Raw genomic sequence first — 19,101 nt, 5'->3', positions numbered from 1 at the left:
GGTAGAAAGCTGTTAGCATGCTGGCAGCTGTCTCTCACAGCTATCAATGAGCCCAGTTAAACTGAGGGGATAGGGACAGGGCATCATTAGCATCTGCTGTGCTTTCTCTACCCTATTGCTGCATTTGTGGCCATTATTAGTCTCTAAACTGAAGGGCTGCAGTCTCGAGGTCATTGGTTGAAAAATCCCTGAACCCAGTGGTTGTGAATGTGAAAAACTTCCTCCATCTGAGGATAACAGCTGCAGGAAAGGACTCTTGCCTGTCAGACACTTCTTCAGCAAATCCAAGAAATGAAGAGGAAAGGAATGAGGCCAAGTGCAGAGCAGTTAGCCATGAGTGACTCTTCAGTGGCCAGCAGATCCACTGTGTCTCAATGCAAACTCCTGACCCCACCAAGTCACGTCCCTGCTGTAGAGAGGACGCGTTTCACATGCAGATCATGCAGAGCACAGGGCTGTCGTGCATGCTCTTTGTGCCCTGTGGAAAAAATGGCTAGCACTGGTGATAAAATGGGACTGCTCCATTATTTGGTTCCGCATGTACACTTAATTGTCAACATCGCCATCACTTTAACTGCAAATAAGCACAATCTTATTGCCCATCAATTGTTTGATGGGAGGAAAACGGGCTGTTTGGAGGTGATGTCGAGATGAGAATCATCATTATTATCTTTTTATATGAGGTTTTGTTTTCATTCTTCACTTCCCTTGCCATCTCCTCAGTGATTATATTTTTCCACAAATTCAAAATTGAAATACCACAGTCAACACAAAATACTCCAGCATTCATCTGAGTCCTGAGGCTGTCATTTACTAATTCCGGATATCTGTAGTGGGAGTTTTTTAATCTTTCTCAAAGAATTTTTATATCTCTTAATCTATTCATCCTCATAACAATGCCTTAAGCTTAAAGAGTAGCAGAAATACCATCTGCAAATGAGGAAACTGAGGCACAGCAGAGCAAATTGACTTGTCTGGGAACTGACTGGTGGTGATAACAGCTGATTTCCACTAATCTGCAGAGGGTCATGTTTAGTTTCACTCATGTGGCTAGAAATAACTAACCAATGGGTATAAAGAATTCCCCATATTTACTCTGCCCTTTATTCAAGCAGTAGCAGAGCTCCCTGCTCATGGCCCAGAAAAGGTATGTTATTCAAAAAAATAAAACTAGCCCTGGAGAACTCCACGGGTTTCTGGAGGAAGCAGAAAGAAAAGCAGAGGAGCAGAGAAGGGGTCTTAGAGAGGGGCAGTGGAGACAGAAGACAACAGAAACATGCAAGAATACCCTCCCCTTCCCCCAACTAGAAAAGGACCCTAAGATGCAAGAGGAGTGGAAAGAGAGGGTTGTGTTCCAAATCAACAGGGATCTAGATACCACTTTTTGGCACTGGAGCCAAGAAAGAAGCAAGACACTGAGAGAAATGCTGCAGGGAGTGTGGCACCGAGGCATAGGGCCCAGAACTCAGCAAAGATTTCCAGAGCCCCAGCATATTCAGGAAGTAACAGAGTCCAGCACCCAAAAGGACCATCAGGACAAAGACACAGAGTAATAATACCTGTAATCTTGACCCAGGCCCATGAGGCAGAAGCCAAAGGGGGCAGGGTTAGAGGAGGAATCTTCAGAATGGCCAAATATTTAAAAACCATCAGAGGAAAAGTGGCTCTGGATTATAGGTTATAGAGTAACTGACATTCCACACACCTGAGTTTAGGGCTGAGACTCAAACATACGATAATCTTCTTGGTGCCAGCAGCATTCTCAAACAGTTGCCAGGGCAGATCTTAGGTAAAATGTTGGAGCAGTGAGGATTTCTCTGGACTCCTTCATCCTGAAATGCTGGTGCCTCACCCAGAACTTCCCTCTGCTGCCCCCTGGTTCCAAGCACACCTTCCAATGTCCTCTCTCAGGACACACTTCTACTACCATCGTTAAAACACTACCCTGTAGTTCCAACTAGATTATCTAATAATCATCCTCAGTCTTCTCCCCACCCCAACCCCTAAGAAGTGTAACACACAAAATACAAATTCCCTCAGAAGCAGTAAAGCGCTGAGCTTGAATTCTCAGATGAGAACATAGGGGTGAGGAATAGAGGGATCTGAATAAAATGTTAGGAAAAGAGGTGAGGTTTGAGCTTTTTATGTTTACCAAAAGGAACATTAGTTTGAGCGCCTATCACATGGCATAAAAAGAGCATTTTCAAAATCTGGGCACGGCCATGAGAGTGCTGTAGACACGTGAGCTATGCAGGACAAAAGATTCAGAACCACTACATTATATTAATGCATAAAAAGCTTTGAAATGATGGAAAGCTGGGAGAAGACAGTAGACCCCAGCTCTAGACCACTTACATCTATGTGAGTTAGAACAAGCATCACAGATCATTGCTATCACAGATGACAGCAATTGTCATCATCATCACCTTCATTATCTCATCATCTCATCATCATCATCTCTACTGCTAATACAGTTAATACTTATTGAGAACTTAGCATGGAATGGGTATTATTTTAAATGCCTTTCAGCTGCACACAAACTCTTTATATATGTATTGTTTTATCCCTAATTTGATATGAGGAAACTAAGGCACAGGGAGGTTAAGTGATTTGCCCAACAAGACGATAATTTGCAGAGACAGCAAATCCTGTAGTGTGAGATGCCAGCTCTGAACCACCCTGCTTTACCAGGGATAGGTGTATTAGAAAGATTACATGAGATAATCTAAGATTGTGTTACATATATTATGTGGCTATGCAAAAGGAATATAATCATGAGAGAACCAAGTTTCTTCCCAATTCATGGTGTACTAGTCAGGGTTCTTTGTTTGCAAATAAGAAAGGTATCACTGGTAAACGTAAGAAGAAAAGGAATTTACCCAAAGAATATTGAGCAACTCAAAGAATCAAAGAAAGCCTGGCAAACAAGATGTGAGTGGACACTAAGGGCAATGAAACATAATGAAGACCCTACCCTGAGAACAATCTGCTCAGAACCCAGCACTAGCACTGTTGACTCTAGCCATCAACCATGTCTCTGCAGGGCTTTGCTACCGCTAAACAGTACCATGCTCCTTGACTCTAACTTGGTCACAGCCACCAGGAATAATGGCTCTCTGGCCCCCTCTCCTTCAAGTTCTAAGGATTCAGTCAGAAATAGTTGATTGGCCACAATTAGGTCATAGGCCCACGTTATATCTTGCTAGATATCTGTAACAGTCAGCTATTGCCACAATAATGCTGCATAACAAACCACCCCAAAACTCAAGGGCTTATAACAACAAGCATTTATTCTTCTGTCTCACTACAGGTGAGCTGTGGTAGCTCTGCTTCAGACTACAGGTCTGGATCAGATGTGCTCCATGTGTCTCTCATCCTCCTTGGGCCAGAGACTATAAGGGGCATGTTTTACTTGTGTACAATGTAATTACTGCAAGAGCACAAGCTGAAACACATGATGATGCCTCTTGAGGCCCTGGCCCCAAACTGGCGTACTACCACTTCCACCTGTATTCCATGGGCCAAAGCAAGTCATGAGCCCAATCCCAACATCAGTAGAGTAGAGAAATACACTCTCCTCACTGTAATGGGAGGCACTGCAAAGTCACAAGACAAAGGGCCTGGATGTACATAATTCTAATGAGGGAGGTGTAGAATATTGCAAATTCACTCTACCATATGATCACAAAAGAAGGAGCCCATTTCCATTTCTTCAAAAATAGAAAGGGTACTTAGCTTCTAGTCAGCCAAGATTTTTAAAATTCACTATTCATGTTAAGGGGGAGGCCTTCTGAAGACAAGGGGATCTTCAGGAACCTCAGAGATGAGGACTCTTTCCAACTCTTTTTCCCATTTTCCATGGTAAGTTACAAACCCAGCACAACGTCCAGCTTAGGGTCAAGCTTCTATTTCAAGTTTTTGAAGACGAATGTTTATGCGGTATGTTTCAGCCTATTATACCGATGATTGTGTTATTTCCCTGGATGATTTTTTTCAATTTTTATTAGAAATGACAGCTCTTTTATTAAAAAGCAGGAAATATTATATTAAAGAAAAATACAAGCAACAGTAATCAGGTACTAAAGGATATGAAAGTTCTATCTTGTGAAAGAGAGGAACTAGCTGTATCTTTAACGGATTTGCAGTTTGAGTGTTTTATTAAATCTGACACCAGGCCTGCAATTAAGACCAATTATTTGGTCATAGTGTCAGTTCCACTTAAAATGAGAAAGTTCGTGATGGCAACAGTTTATTTTTAATAACTGATTTCAGAGAAAACCATTTTGTGTTCAATTGCTACTTCCTGACCTCCTGATCTCCAAATAAAAGACTTGTACCTGTGGGGTTACTTGCACGAACCCACCCCAGAAGAGCAGTCACTAGATGCTATTACAGGCTGACAGTGAGTTATATATTCACTCAACCATTCATCCATCCTGCTACACACAGATGCACCTTGGTGGGTGCCCCTGCGGTAAGTGCCTTCTATACATGCTGCATTCAAACAAAATGCTGAGCCTGAGAACTCCCACCCACGCCACTGAGACAGCCTTCAACCTCCGAGCAGGAAGAGATTTCACAGATGCTTGTGTTCTGGTGATTATGTGTGAGGAAATGCATCCTTCCAGGTATATTAATCAACCCCCTCTTTACTCATTTAATAAAGCCCTACCTAGATGGTTTTGTTTGATTGTGTGTGTGTGTTTGGATTCGTGGTTCTTGAGGTGAACAAATGGCTCTCAGGTTCCAGGAATACTTCCAAGACAGCGCCTCACCCCTCACAGGTTAGCCCATGCCACTGGGCGAGTAACTCCAGATATGAGGTTGCCAAACTTAAATTAGCCCATGCTACTGGGCAAGTAACTCCAGATAAGAGGTTGCCAAACTTAAATGAGGCCACTTTTTAAAAATTCACATTTTTCCTATTTCAAGGCACAATCTCCCACAAATTACACTGAAGAAATTTAGGAATTTTGTGTTTTATCCTTTGTTATCCTCCCCTTCTACTTGTAGGGCACTTGGGTTTAATAGCATGTTCACCCCCTTCCCTGCTTTGGGGCTCTTTGCTTGGTTTGGCTTCTTTTTTTCTCTTGCTCCTTTAACTTGCTCTTATGGTTCTGGAATCTAAATAATAACCCCCAAAATTCAGAAAGCATAAATTTAAGACATTTTCACCATCTAATCCACCAAAGTTTCTGATAAATAAGGTGTCTACATTCAGCTTTGGCATAAAGAATGACTACTAGCAAGAAACTAGACTGAGGTCATCATTTTCAAATTCTGTCAGTTTTGATGGACTGGAAGAGCTGAGAGGGATGGGGGAAGGAGGACATTGGGGAGAACAGTGTATGTTCTTATTTAAACAGACAAGCAAACAAAGACTGTGAGGACCTTTAAACCTTTCGGTAAAGGCTTCTAACTTGAGGCAACACATGTCATCCTCTGTTTCACATCCTGAATCTCACTTCAGCACGAATACAGCTGCTTTAGGAGACAGAGACTGAAATAGAAAACCAGCCATGGTGATGAAATGTGACAACCTGCTTCAGAAAGGACATGTTTGATGTGTTTTCCAACTGGATGTTTCTAAAATTTATGGCAGTTTCAGACAAGATTTCCAAAGAAATCCTTTCTCTTCCTCATTTCAAGCTTTCAAATCTATAATACCCTTATCACTGCTGCAGAGAGGCACCAAAGAAAAAGTTTCTCCCCAACAGGTTTTAAAAATTACCTTTCACTCTTCAGATGTGTCTCTTCTCAGAAAACCCACGTGCCGCTCATCTTCCCAGGCAGGACCGCTCCTCTTTGCGGATACATTACTTGCCTCCTCAAGGCCTCAGTTTCTTCATCTGTGCAATGAAGTTCAGCTAAACAATCTTTAATGCCCCCTCAACATGTAACATTCAGGGGCTCAGATTTTCACCGCAAGCTTGAAAACATTTTGAAGGTCATAGTGCATCCTTAATAAGTAGGGAGGGACATTCTAGAAATATGAAGAAAAAAAAGAGATGTTTTAAAAACAAAGACTGAGCTTCCAGTAATGGCCAAATAAAGATTCTATCAGAATAAACCCCTTTACAGACAGCTACTGTAAAATATGGACACAGTATAAGAAGCAGCTACATGGAGGCACAAGAGGGTGATGGAAGGCAGGTAGAGTCTAGGGAGGAGTCCATGCACCAGTGAAGACATTACATGGAGTAGGTACTCCATGCTGCTGCTTCTAGCCTGGGGGTAGGTTCAGTTAGCTTGCACAGAGCAGCAGGTACAGTGAAAAATAAACACATTTTTTCTGGCCTTAGAAATCTGAGTACTGAGTCCTGAGCAACCGCAGTCACTGAAGAAAAGGGAAATTTGGGAGGAAAAACAGCCAGGAGGGGGATACCCAAATTCTGCCTGCCCACATCTCTGGCTGGCTCCTGAATCACACATGCATGGAGCAGACTCAAAGCACCTCAGCTAGAGGTAAAGAACCTAAAGAGAGTTTGGAACTGGTTAAAAACCAAAAATAGTTTGGAGCTCATATTTAACCAGGTTAATTGTGTGCTAAAAGGAAAGAAACATGACTCATCAAAAGAAATTAACAAAATCCAGTATCTACAACATGAAATTTATTGTGTACTTTACACAATCAGAGAGTACTCAAAATATAACAAATCAGGAAAAGTGGGAGCCCTAACATGACAGTCCCAGAGGGGTTGGAGCAGAAGGCTGTGATATTTATCCTACTGTCTCCCTTCCCGTGAGGTCTGGCTATGTCAGACCATCCCACAATATTTCAAATGTTCACCCTTTTTATACTCCTCCATCCCAAAGCCATTTGACTTCTCAAAACTTTGCATTTAATGAGCTCTTCATTCCAGGTGATCACAAGAGACTGTTTCACCACTGCATGCCCTGTGCTACCAGAAGACCATTCCCTAATACAAAGGGATTTACCATCTTTTTCCCCACTTAGCAAGCCTAGATTCCCCAATTTTCCCTGATGATCTGTTACTTACCGGCTTCTCCCAGTACCAATATTGTACCAGTCAAGTTTCTTGACTGCAAACCATAGAAATGAACTCTAGCTGATGAAACAGATAAGAAACTTACAAGGAGGAGCAAAGCAGTTCATAAAAGTGACAGGAAGACAACTACCTGCTTCCAGCCATGGGAGAATAACAAGAAATCCATTTTTCCAGCATTATTGAGATACAATTGGAAATAAAAATTCTATATATTTAAGGTACACAACTTAATGTTTTGATATATGTATACATCATTAAATCATCACAATCAGACTAATTAACATATATATCACATAAAACCATTCTTGTGTTTGTGTGTGTGTGCAGGTAGTGAAAACATTTAAGATCCACAAAGTTTCAGCTATGCAAGATGAATAAGTTCTGAAGTTCTAATACATAGCAATATGACTATAGTTCACAACATTGTTTGTATACTTGAAATTTGCTAACAGAGTAGATCTTAAGAAATCTACTTTAAATATAAAACTATAGATCATTTAAAAGAAGATGGAAAAACATGCCATGAAAACATTAAGCATAGAAGGCTAGAGAGGCTATATTAATATCTGACAAAGTCAACTTCAGAAAAAAGAGTATTTTTAAAAATAAAGAGGGGCATTTCATAATGACCACAGGGTCAGTTCATAAAGAAGTGATGAGGAACTGAAGAACCAGTCTTAGAGCATAGATAGGAACCATGAGAGCTTTGGTCACAAAGCAAGGGCATATTCAGCCAGGACAACAGCTGGGCCGCCTGCATGGAACGCTCAACAATGCAGTGGTTTCTGCTCCCATGGTAACCGCTGCCACTGCACTTGCAACATCCTACCTCTCTGTGTGTAACCTCTAAGTATCCCCCATGTCTTCAGAGCTATATCCCTCTCAGATTCAAGTCCAGAGCAAGAGCAACTGATACAGTTTGGATGTGTGTCCCTGTCCAAATCTTAGGGTGAATTGTCATCCCCAATGTTGCAGGTGAGGCATGGTGAGAAGTGATTGGATCATGGGGATGGATTTCTCACGAGTGGTTTAGTACCATTCTCTTGATACTGTCCTCACGATAGTGAGTTCTCGTGAGATCTGGTTGTTTAAAAATGTGTAGCACCTCCCCACTCTTTCTCTTGCTCCTGCTTTGGCTCCTCCTTTGCCTTCCACCAAGATCAGAAGCTTCCTGAGGCCTCCCCAGAACCAGATGCCACTATGCTTCCTGTACAGCCTGCAGAACTGTGAGCCAACTAAACCTCTTTTCTTATAAATTACCCAGTCTCAGGTATTTCTTTATAGCAATGCCAAAAAATGGCCCAATAGAGCATCCAATGGCAAAACCTGCTTGATGTACCCTAGATTTTGTTGCCAAGGAGCAGAAGGAGGAAATATCTGCTTCCTTCATTTCTAACATGAGACAGGGCCTGGCTTATCAACAATATTAAAACTTTAAGGGACACCCACAACAAGAATAAGATTTAGATGCTGGACTTTCCAAAACAAATAGCAAGTAACTACCTACAGTAAATATTTCACATTGAGAGGCAATTTGGATCTGTAATTTTCTTTTAATTTTTGACCAAGTAATTCTATTTGTAGAAGTTATCCGTTGAAAAAAATCAGAAATAAGCACCAGGATCTAGGTACAAGTAGGTTCAACTGAAATAATATTTATAATGATGCAATCCCAGAAAATTAGTTAAACTCTGGTATAGATGAGTCAAGTTCTCAACAGGAAAAGATAACATTACAGGGTATTCAAGAGAATGTTTACAAAGATGTGTGTGGAAAAACCACAACAGAGAGTGTAGTAATCCTGGCTGAAACTCCTTAGCCTAAAAGGATGAGGGGAGGAATAGTTACTGGATCTCAGAAGGAGAGAACCCAGTAGAGTGCCTGGTGGAAAGACCTAGCCAACCTGAGGTGACCTGCCAGGGAGAGAGTCAAAGAAATAAAATACCTGCCCTTTATCTCCTTTCTTCCTCCCTTCCCTCCCATCTCCTGTCAGGGCTTCCCATTTCCCAAATCCAAGAGGAAGCTGAAAGGCACAGGATCGCCTTGATGTGGTCCATGAGTTCAGCCTCCAGAGGCAAAGAACCAGGTACAGAGGCTGGAGAAACATGGACAGCGGATGTGGAAGGACGAGGGGAAGCAATTATATTCTACATGATTAAATCTGCAGGCAACAATTAAAAATTATTCTAGAAGACTATTTAATGGTAAAAGAGAATGTTCCCAACATGATACCAAGTGAAAAACAGTATTCAAACCATCTAGAAATGATGATACCAAATCAAAAATAGTGTTAATGTGTGAGGTTATGTGTATTCACTCTTATTAAATGTTTTCTGTTTTCCAAAATGTCTATAAGTAATGCATGTTATTTTTAGAAGAAAATATATAGTTAACTAAAAAGATATTCCAAGTAATAAACCTATGACAATGATAATAATCAAGACTCCTGTGAAAATGAAAAAAGAAGTAAATAGCATGTTTCTGTGGATGTGCCACGTTTGGTTCAGCAATCACTGACCCTTTGCCACATACTGGGCACTGTTCTGGGTCCTGAGGACACAGTGATAGAATAACTTTGTCTTTGGGGAGCTAACCTTCTCAAAGATGGTATGAAACTTTGGATTGGAGAGTGGAACTAGATGGGGAAGAACAGTGGCTGGAGTGTAGCTGTCCACAATGGCATTCAATGCAAATTATCAGTGTTTATGATGTCCATAAGCCTCACGGAGATACACACAGAGGTGGGTAAGAGCTGAAAGCAGCTGGCTAGAGCAGGTGCTAAGATTCTGCCTCATGTTGAAAAAAACATAAGAATTGGAAATGTTTTCAGCATTATTGCTGCTCTGGGATCTACATCAAAAGTGCTACATCTGACCACAGTATGATAAACAGGGAGACCAATCTTCTAAAAGAGACTGTTACAGAATGAGTACCTGATACAAGGGGAAGGCAGACAGAATTACATTTATGTATTTCTCACATCATAGGTATTCCATATATTTTATATTGATAAAAACACCAAACAAAGAAACTAAGCCTGTCACATCTGTTTTTAAAAATGGGTAATAACTATAAATGCAGTCTTAGGATTGAGATGTCCAATAAATGTGATTACTTACCAGAAACCTTTTATAACACCAAGAATTAGATACATTTTTTACAAAAATTATAGGCTACAGAAACTTTATGGTAAAAGCATCGGGAAGAAATTAAGCAATGAGTCATAGGACCATGTAAAGACAATCAACCAGAACCAATTTTCAGGCTTCTGTCGGGCTGCATTTATGGTATGTTACAGCTGGGTCAGTCCTGTTAGAATAAGGGCCATGCACTAAGTCCTAATTATCATCCCCAAATGGCTGTTAGTGGGACACAGATCAGCTTGGTGACCAAATGATATGTGTGATTACATGAAAGAGCCGGTGCAGAGGCCAGAGGCACTGAGGGCAGGTTTGGACATTAATAAAAGGAAGGGATATGGTTCATCATCCCTCCCGGGTGCTGCACATCACTTTCAGTCTTTAAGTCAAGACATCAATGAGACAAAGGATGTACCTTTGGCTGAAAGGATACTTCAATAGATCTATCACCACACTGAGACAAGAATTTTTCTATGTTGTAGGAGGTTTGGGGTTTTTTCCGTTTTTTGTTTTTGTTGTTGTTGTTTTGAGAAAAGGTCTCGCTCTGTCATCCAGGCTGGTGTGCAATGGTGCGACCTTGGCTCACTGCAATCTCCACTTCCCACATTCAAGCGATTCTCCTGCCTCAGTCTCCCTAGTAGCTGAGATTACAGGCATGCACCACCCTGCCTGGCTAATTTTTGTATTTTTAGTAGAGATGGGGTTTCACCATGTTGCCCAAGCTGGTCTTGAATTCCTGGCCTCAAGTGATCCCCCGCCTCGGCATCCCAAAATGCTGAGGTTACAGGCGTAAGCTGCTGTGCCCAACAGAGGTTTGTTTTAAATCTGGATTTTACAATGTTAAAAAAAAAAATTCCACAAACCACGTAGACTTTCTGAAAATTATATGAGTTCATAAATTTTTCTTAATAGGCTCTAGATATTTTTTAATGAGAACTATTTTTTATGTGTTGGATAATTTTGTTTAAAATATAGCATAGACATCGTACAGCTCTGGAGCAAACCACCTGAGTTCAAAATCTATTGAGTTACACTGTGAACTTCGGGAAACTATGAATTTTCTGTGCCTCAGTTTCCTCATTAAAAAATGGAAATAGTGACAGTAATCTCTTCATGGGATTGTTATGAGGATTAAATGAGTTAATACACTTCCAAAGTGCCTGGCACATACTAGATACTTTTTTAATATTAGCAATCGCTATTATTTAAAAGTCATACTACAGAGAAACCACATGGCATTAACATCTCAAAATCTATTTTAGTCTTTATTTTAAAAAGCATTATCTTTTGAGTGACTTAGAACATTCTAGAAGACTTCAACTTTCATCCAGGTTGAGACTGACTTTTATTACCTTGAAGAGTCCAGTAAATGATAATATTATGGGTCCACATCTAATTTGATTTGAGAACAAAATAGGCAGAATTCTTTTTATTAATGCTTTTATAGAACTTTTATAATACATGTTAAGCTACTCCTACTTATAGGTAATAGATATAGTAATCCATGATAAAATTTAAGAGACCTCCAAAAACCACCTGCCCACAAAATATCTCACGCACTTATTTAAAAGACATTTATACAAAACTGAATGTGATCTGACCTTGACCTTGAGAACTCACAAACCAGGGAAGACCAATCCACAAAAGTAATTATAAAATTAATTTGATGTTTAATAAAAAGAAAGACAATGTACAAATTGCCTCCTACCATCCATCAGTGCAATATATCATGAAAGACAAAAATAACTACAAGAAAAATGAGATTAGGTGGTTATTACCAAGGTGCATTGATGCTCCTCAGAAATAAACTAGATGCTAAAGGAAATTAACAAGCAATTGGAAACCAAGTATAAAAGCCAGAGGAGGCTGGGCATGGTGGCTCACACCTGTAATCCTGGCACTTTGGGAGGCCGAGGTGGGTGGATCACGAGGTCAGGAGATCGAGACCATCCTGGCTAACACAGCAAAACCCTGTCTCTACTAAAAATACAAAACATTAGCCAGGCGTGGTGGCGGGCGCCTGTAGTCCTAGCTACTTGGGAGGCTGAGGCAGGAGAATGGTGTGAACCCGGGAGGCAGACTTGCAGTGAGCCGAGATCGCGCTGCACTCCTGCCTGGGTGACACAGCGAGACTCCGTCTCAAAACAAAAAAAAAAGAAAAAGCCAGAGGACCTCTTTGGTAACATAAAAAGTCCTTATCTCCCGCAGTGCAAGGACAGAGAATCCAAGGATTAAGGCCAGGGTTTAATGGTCCAAGTAACTAAACTTGCCCAACAAATGCAGATTTGTTATGTCAAGCTCAGGGTCCTACTTGGGAAAACCTAGGACCTGACATGACATAGAGACATCTGGGAGGATGCCCTGAACATTTTGACTCCATAGACTCCTCTAAATTTTCTGAGCCTGCAAAAATAACCCACCTTCCCTACTAAATGCTAGCACTTCTCTTTCCACCTCATTCTGGAAGACAACCCAAAGACCTCTTCCCAGCAATGCTATAAGATTTGCCCCACCACCCCTCCTGGCCTTTAGGCCTATAACTATGGTTAAATCACAGCATTACCCAGCTGAGAATATACTGGGCCTAATAATGAAGGAAAGGGGTTATATCCCCAAAGAGCTGCAAATTTAGCCAGCATGTTCTATCACATACCAGCATGTACCAGGGTAGTACATTTGGGACTGGATTCTGATGGTGCTTAATCAAGATGACTGAAATATAAACTTAAAATAGGGAAGTGTTCATTCACTTGAAGTTGGGTCTCCTAAGATACAGAATTTAACACCTTGGCAAGGACCCCAGGAGATGGTACAAGCTTGCTATGAAAATGGCTCCTGGAAACATGAGGAAAATGATTGTGCTCCCTGATCAAAGTTGTAACGCTGAGAATGCCATGGCAAATGGTAGAGGAAGAGATTTAAAGACGCATGGAAGTGGTTAGCTGAAATGGAGACACTATGCATGGCCAGAAGCCATGCGTAGTGATTACATTGCATTGAAAGACCCACAGGACACACCATTTACCAAGACTATGTGCTGGTAAATGTGCTGGTGAGAGGGGTACCAGTACTAACATGCCGTTGTGATGCTCCTCTGTAGGCCAGAGGTGATGGTAGGAGAGGCTATTATGGAACTTGGCTCTCTACTAGCAATGGAGATGATGGGACCTCAAAACAATAGAGGACAAATGGTAGTGGTTAACAGCTTAAAAATAGAGGATTATAGTAATGGTAATCAGTTAATGGCAAAGTTGGCATGGCAGCCAAGAAGCCTGAACTGTAGAGAGTTATATGGATGGTTAGTAGAACACTGAATCCTTAGAGGCAAAATAGATGAGTACCACTGAGTTTGTAGCAGCAGAAAAAAATAAAAGATGAATAACTAGAAGACTAGGGTCACCTCGTCACCCCAAAAAAGCATGGTATCTTATGCAGTTCCCATACCTAAACAAGTCTTCAGATCTAGAACCCATTGACTAAAGAGGCTGCCCAGATAGCACAGTACGTATACACTAACTATAATGATTGCTCTGATCCTTCCTACAAAGGGACCTATTGCCACTTATTGGGGTTAAACCACACTGGGGGAAGGAGAATAGGCAGGACTATGAGACATAAGGTTTGAAGACCTGAGCTGATACCTGGAGATCTGGAGTGCTACCATGAACCCCTGTTAGAGTGGGGACATATGGATGACAGGTATATATGGAAACATAGCCAAAGTCTGGCCTATAGTGGATCCACTAGGCCCACAGATTAACCTGATGGTCATTTCCCCAGTGCCAAATGTACAGATGTATAGGTAGCAGTTGCATACACCAGAATACAGAAGAGGAGAGGTGTTGTGTGGGAAAGGTGAAAATTAAAGCTACTTTTTTTTTTTTTTTTAAACGTAGAGTCTCACTCACTGTGTCACCCAGGCTGAAGTGCAATAGCATGGTCATAGTTCACTGCAACCTCGAACTCCTGGGCTCAAACGATCCTCCCACCTCTGCCTCCCAAGTAGCTAAAACTGCAGGCACGTGCCACCACACCTGGCTAATTTTTTTGTTTTGTGTTTTGTAGAAACAAGGTCTCCCTATGTTGCCCAGGCTGGTCTCAAACTCTTGGGCTCAAGTGATCCTCCACCTCAAGTGATCAGCCTCCCAAAGTGCTGGGATTATAAGTGTGAGCCACTGCACCCAGTCTAGACTACTCTTAAAGATCTAAAGAATCAAAGAGTAGTTGACCCCATATCTCTTCTTAATTCACCACTCTGGCCCCTACAAAAACTACATGGATCCTGAACAATTAATGTAAACCAGGAGTTGGCAAATTTTTTCTATAAAGAGACAGTAAATATTTCAGGTTTTGTGGCCTATACAGGCTCTGTCACAATAATTTAACTCTCCCACTATAGTGTGAAAGTAGCCACAGACAGTATACAAGCACATTAACATGGCTGTGTGTTCCAATAAAACTTTATTTACAAAAACAGGCAGCAAAAGCTGTAATTTGCTAATCTGTGATGTAAACTATCACAAGCTTGACCCAATAGTAGCCCAACTGGAGCCACTATGTCAGATATGGTATCTACTAGAGCAAATTAATACAGCATCATATACATGGTCTGGGGCTATTGATTTGGTGATTGAATTAATAGAAAAAATCATTAACAATTTGCATTTGTGTAAGATGGACATTATTTATTTACTATATTCCCCCAGGACTATGTTAACTCTTTGTACTTTATCATACTACAAATCAAAAAAATCCGAACCATCTGGACATCTCACATTACACTGATCCATCACATGGATAATATGCTGATTGTATTACATACACAAGAAGTAGCTATCACTTAGACTTCGTAAGACATATGCACTCCGTAAGTTGGGAGATAAACCCAGAGGCCACTACTTTAGTAAAAGTTTAAGAGAATAGAGATCAAGGACATGTTGGGGCATCCCTTCCCTAAAGTTAAAAATAAGTTATTGCCTTTTGTACTTTCTACCACAAAGAAGGAAGCACAACACCTGATGAGCTTTTTTGGGTTCTGAAGGCAGGATATTCTACATCTACAATGTCCAGTTCAGTAGCCATTCGCCACATGCAGCTAGGCAAGTTTAAATTTAAATTTAAATTTTAGTTCCTCAGTTGTACTAACCACATTGCTTAATAGCCAGAAGTCGCTAATGGCTACCGCATTAACAACGTGGGTATAGGATATTTCCACCATTGTAAAAAGTTTGATCGGAAAATTCCATACACCCAGGAATAAGGACTATTGTTCCAACCCCTATATCTGGTGACCAAAGAGCAGCCAGCTTGGGTGGAGCCCAGAGCAGGAAGGAGTTCTGCAGCAGACGCAAGCTACAGTGAAAGCAGCCCTGCCACACAGGCCATAGGATCCCACAGACCTGTGGTCATGGAGGTATCAAGCGTGGGCAAGACATCTTCTGGAGTTAGTGGCAAGCTCCACTGGAAGAATCACAGTACAGGCCCCTGGGATTCAAGAGCAAAGTTATGCCATCTGCCCCTGAGGTTAGGGGTAAGATTAGAGTTGTGATACAAACTGAGGACGGACTCTTGTTACAGCAGTGGTAGATGCCACAAGCTAGGGTTCTAGAACAAGGCCATGTCATCTACCCTGGAAAATTAGATACCATTTGAAAACCATCTCCTGGCATGCTACAGGGCTCTGGAAGAGCTGGAATGCCTATTGGTCTTGCTCATGCTCATTCCAGGATATACCACTTCCATGTTACAACAAATGGCTGGGCCAACTTGGTCTTAGGTTTTGGCAGCTCTGATAGAACCTAACTAATGGTGGACAGATCCAGACACATGGTCACTTGGTGTTTCATGGTGAGGCATTCCTTCTGCACCAGGTATAGAGGTGGGTCTATGGTCACAAATTCCACTTGTCATATCCTATTCTACAACTACCCAGAGCTGCAGGCCTGACACAGTATTTGATAAGCCTACTGAAGGCACAGGAGAAGTGTCATCTCAGAAGCAAATCTCTGAAAGAATGAGATCCATCCTCCAGGATGCCATATTGATGTTGAATCAAAGAACTTTACGTGGCACTGTCTCCCGAGTAGAAGGAATACATGGGTCTGGGAACCAGGGTGTTGAAATAGGAATGACTCCCCTTACCATCATTCCCAATGACCTACTTAGGAAATTTGGGTTTCCTGTCCCCTCTCTGGAGACCAGACCTCTATCCCTATAGAGCATATAGGGCATGTGCTCTACAGGGATAGAGAAGTCTGGTCTCCAGACAGGGGACACTTACCATGGGAGCAGCAAAAGCCCTATTGAACTATAAGCTACTTCCTGGACACCCTGGGCTCCTTATATTCAAAGGCAAGTAGGCAAAAAGAAGAGTCACCATCCTAGTAGGGTAACTGTCCCTGCTCATGGACTAAGGTAAGACTATTTCTACACAACGGGAGCAAGGAAGAATATGAATGAATCACACCCAGTAATTCATTTGGGCATCTTTTGGTCTTCCCTTGCCCAATTATGAGTTAAATGAGCAGATACAACAACCCTTCCTGAGAAGGGCATGGCTACCAAGGTCTCAGACCCCTCAGGATCTGGTTCAAGCCACTGAGCCTAGAAGATCTGGTCATGAGATTGAGAGGAATCTAGAATGAACAGTGGAGAAGGGAGACAATGAATATCAATTCCAGCCCCAAGAACAACTGCAGCGACAGAGACTGTAGTTCATCCTATTAAACTCCCTCTTCTAAGTTTTCCATCAGAGAGAGATCCAGGTATCCAGGAGGAGCTGCTCCCCCAAAATATATGAAGAAGTAGAGCTAAGGAGGCTATGGATTGTGGTGGACCAGAGATGCATCACCCAGATCTCCCTTCAAGGAAGGACTTGCTGTCCAGCTCTGGAGGAAGTGAGAACTCCTTTAGGGTGTGCCTCAGCTTCAGAGAGCTACCTTGCCCAAGATCATGTCCTTCCCTGGGACAGCTCATATCCAGTGACTGAGAGAGACAGGCACATAAAGCTTCAGCCATTTCATCCCTACATCGGACAGTTCTGAGAGGTTGATGTTGGCTTTTTCAGGCCTGAATTGCCATTCAACTTCTCCCTCTGTCCAATCCTGCCTCTTTCCTCTTCCTTTCCCAGGTGTTGATCCCCAATAAACATCTTATACCTTGAACTCCATCTTACTATCTTCTTCTAAATAACCCAACCTGCAACTCTGTGTGTGTGTGTGTGTGTGTGTGTGTGTGTAGGAGCCTGCACCTATGGTACAACCCAGCTGAATGTGATGATATAGGTAAAACATCTTCCTCTTTCCTCTCCAACAGCATCCAGAGAAATTATTCTTGAGCTGACAGGTGCATTAGTCCAAAAAACACTTACCTCAGTGGACCATAACTATGCCAGGCTGCAGAACCACCAGCGCCCATGACAAGTGTGTCCGCATTACTTCAAGTCTTTTGGTAGTGGTCAGAAAACAACACTGGAGCAATACCATGTGGCAACAAGAGCAACAATGGCCAAGATAATGGAGCTGTTCCACCGACTGCACAGGTTTTCTGGTCCTTTCTCCATGGCAGGACAGTGACAAAGACTGACTCCTAAAGTTAAATAAATACCCTTGGGATGATAGATAGAAAGGTAGATAGATGATAGATAGATAGATAGATAGATAGATAGATAGATAGATAGATAGATAGATAGATAGACGGATAGATAGATGGATAAGAGAAATGAAAGAGAGATATTCTTATATATTAGAGCCACAAATTAATTTAACTTCAATTTTAAAAGTATTGTTAATTCATTTGTACCTCCAAACTGATGAAACAAAACATACTGACTACAATTATTAAATGAAAAAAGATTACAGAATAGTATGCTTAGTATAAACATACTATTATGAAATATGTCTCAATATGTTCATAGAAAAAAATTGGAAAACCAAAATGTTGCTAACAGTTATGTCAGGATGGTGTAATCACAGGTGATTTTTATTGTATTTTCCTTATCTGTATTGCCTGAATTTTCTGTGATGACTTTGTGATTTGGTAACAAGGAAAAAAATGATCGTTTTAAATTTACCAAAGCAATGAATCTGTTTTCCCTTGATGTCTTTGCTTTTTTTAAGAAGCAGTGTGCATTCTTTTCCTAAGAAATACAAACATTTCTCCTTTCTTTCATTTTAGATAATTAGAAGACAGCTGCCAGATTGGAGACCATTTCAGATGTCAATCTGCAAAGTGGTATGGAAAGGCAGGAAATAAGCCATGGAACATTTTAATTGCCTTCATAACCTGGGTTACAGGAAAGAGGCATCTCCTTCATGATTTCTGCTTCTGAGAGGAGGGTGCTGTGGCCAAGGGCTTGGATGCTCACAGAATCTCCCATCCCCTTCCATGAGCATTATTGAAGAGAAGATACCATGGAAGAATTGTGGGAATAAACACGGTGTCATTCATACATATGCTCTGTGAGCTCATCTGAGAGTCTAAGGTGCCATCCCTTCTGCAGGATCACTAGCAGCTGTCCATGTGGCACCAGCTCAACCATCTCTAATAGGGAAATCAACAACTACTGAGCAGTCCTACTGGGATATACTACAAGTACCAAGTATCAGACACATGAATCCAAAACTAAATTTGCCACCCTCCCTCCCAGGAACAATGCATTTTCATGTGTCCTACCATTACTCCTACCCCGACACTTACCCGCTAGACTAGAGCATGTGAGTGACCCTGTCTCATTTTGCTGTATTACCAGCGCCTAGAATAGTGCAAATAATACAGTAGTTGCTCAATACACACCCGTGGAATTACTATTGAATGAATAACAGGTGCCCAATGATTTTCTTTAAAAATCCAGGTCACTTGGTAATTTTCTGTCTTTGATCAGCTTGTCTATTCAATTTCTGCTACCCTTCTTTTGATTGTGACCCTGTGCTATCTTGGAAGCAGTTGGTTTC

At 41.4% G+C, this 19,101-nt stretch overlaps 1 long non-coding RNA gene across 1 annotated transcript; it reads left to right on the top strand.

Moving 5' to 3' along the window:
* The first annotated feature begins 7,798 nt into the window (after window positions 1–7,798).
* Window positions 7,799–18,599, top strand: LOC129014490 (uncharacterized). Its single transcript, XR_008494233.2, has 3 exons — window positions 7,799–7,985; window positions 17,465–17,690; window positions 18,326–18,599. It is a non-coding gene; the product is annotated as an uncharacterized LOC129014490 (long non-coding RNA).
* The last annotated feature ends 502 nt before the right edge of the window (window positions 18,600–19,101 follow it).

The sequence above is a fragment of the Pongo pygmaeus genome, chromosome 16, assembly GCF_028885625.2.
Source record: "Pongo pygmaeus isolate AG05252 chromosome 16, NHGRI_mPonPyg2-v2.0_pri, whole genome shotgun sequence".
Lineage (NCBI taxonomy): Eukaryota > Metazoa > Chordata > Mammalia > Primates > Hominidae > Pongo > Pongo pygmaeus.
The sequence above is the reverse complement of the archived record's forward strand: the minus strand, read 5'-3'. Positions and strand labels throughout refer to the sequence as shown.